The following is a 206-nucleotide window of genomic DNA, read 5'->3' on the forward strand; positions in this document are numbered from 1 at the left end:
GTACTTTACATGATAAATGATTGAAGAGTGTCGTGGTTACTTAACGACTAACAAACTCATTCAGTTTGGTCTCGTTTCTCGATGCACTATCTGTGTTTTCAATCTTAAATTTAAACTCACCAAATGTAAATTAATAACAAAGAGATATATCGGTATATAACGTTTATGTTGTTAGAAAAATAAAATTAAAAAAATGTATATATATA

At 26.7% G+C, this 206-nt stretch overlaps 1 pseudogene; it reads left to right on the forward strand.

Moving 5' to 3' along the window:
• The window catches only part of LOC108693530, a 6,993-nt pseudogene that overhangs the window by 6,170 nt on the left and 617 nt on the right, over window positions 1–206 (forward strand).

The sequence above is a fragment of the Atta colombica genome, unplaced genomic scaffold (assembly GCF_001594045.1).
Source record: "Atta colombica isolate Treedump-2 unplaced genomic scaffold, Acol1.0 scaffold92, whole genome shotgun sequence".
NCBI classification, from domain to species: domain Eukaryota; kingdom Metazoa; phylum Arthropoda; class Insecta; order Hymenoptera; family Formicidae; genus Atta; species Atta colombica.